Genomic DNA, 1,617 nt, shown 5'->3' with positions numbered 1-1,617 from the left:
TACACGTAGACAGCAATAGACATTATATTTATAAAACCCATTTTTATATCATTGTGGTTGACAAATAACCTGAGTAGAGTAGAAATATATCATTGACTTTGAAGAAATCTTTTGCATTTATTTATTTATTTTATTGCACAGATCTTTATTGGAAGGATACGTGAGAAAGACATCCTCTCCCTTCCACAGTTTTTTTTTTTTTTTTTTTTTTTTACTTCCACAATTTTTGATGAACATGTTCTTCTCACTGTCCTCTGCATGACCTTGGCTACAGCCATCTCAAAGTCTTCCTGGGTGACATGGACTCACCGTTTCCATAGTGCATACATGCCAGCCTCTGTGAGTACGCCCTTAACCTCAGTTCCTGATGCTCCCAGCTTCAGTTCAGCAATTTTTCTCAAGTTGATCCCTCGGGTCAGATTCATTTTCTGGGAATGGATTTTCAAAATGTCCAGCTGGGCCTTCTCATTGGGGGCCGGGAACTCAATTTTTCTGTCAATGCGCCCTGGGCGAAGCAGTGCAGAATCCAGGATATCAATCCTATTAGTAGCAACGATAACTTTGATATTCTTGGTGGCTTTAAAGCCATCTAGCTGGTTGAGCAGCTCCAGCATTGTGCGCTGCACCTCACTATCCCCTCCAGAGGCCCCCTCCAGCCAGGAGGAGCCAATGGTGTTGATCTCATCCGTGAAGATGATGGAGAACGACTGCCTGGCAAGGACAAGGACGTGTGTCCTTGATGGAGGGTGTGTGTTTCCGGGCCATGACAAACAGCTCCTGCACCATCCTTGCCCCTTTCCTGATGAACTTCTGTATCAATTCTGAGCCAGAGACATGAATAAAGGTACAGTCTCTGTGATGAGCCACAGCGCAGGTCAGCAGTGTCTTCCCCGTTCCTGGGGGTCCATACAATAGCACCTCCTTCGGCTACACAATGCCCAGAGCTTTGAAGAGTTCAGGGTGCTTCATGGGTAGCTCGATCACTTCTTTGATCTCCTTGAGCCACTTTTCCAGTCCATCAATCACCTCGTAGATCTGGCACCTTTTCCACCATCATGAGTAACCCCAGAGGGTCTACCTTGTTGAGGAGGATCTCAGACAGAGTGTAGCTGTCATTTCTTAGGCCAGTGGGCATTTTGGTGTTATGTAATTGATGTCGATGTTCTTGTCCACATCTACCATGAACTTGCCCTCAGGGTGCACCTTGACCAATGCTTTCTTCTTATCCATGGCTCAGACTACTTCACTCACATTGGAGACCTGTTCTGCAGCACCTGCAGCTCTTCCCGCAATAGGCGAACTTTTGTATTTAGCTCACTCGTCTGTGCCTGTAGCCTCCGAAGGTTCTCTTATTATTCACAATCAGCTGGAGTTCTTCAATCTTGGACAAATAATACTAGCAGAGTTTGCTGCCTGCCTTTCCTTCTTGCAACTCCATCTGCTCTGGTCCATCAAGCACTATATTCCCTATTCAATCTTTTACCTTTATTTAAATTAGCCCATTGATAAATTACATCAACCACAATCATGAAGCTATATAACTACCTGCATATTTAAACGTATATAAAACTGTTTTCAATGGAAGTGCCCCCCTGGAAAAAAAAAAGATCAAAGAAA

General features: G+C 44.2%; 1 pseudogene; it reads right to left on the bottom strand.

Moving 5' to 3' along the window:
• Positions 1–1,456, bottom strand: part of LOC101581440 — a 6,405-nt pseudogene extending 4,949 nt beyond the window's left edge.
• Positions 1,457–1,617: the final 161 nt, after the last annotated feature.

The sequence above is a fragment of the Octodon degus genome, unplaced genomic scaffold (genome assembly GCF_000260255.1).
Source record: "Octodon degus isolate 3935 unplaced genomic scaffold, OctDeg1.0 scaffold00080, whole genome shotgun sequence".
Lineage (NCBI taxonomy): Eukaryota > Metazoa > Chordata > Mammalia > Rodentia > Octodontidae > Octodon > Octodon degus.
This window is presented reverse-complemented; position numbering and strand designations above follow the sequence as displayed.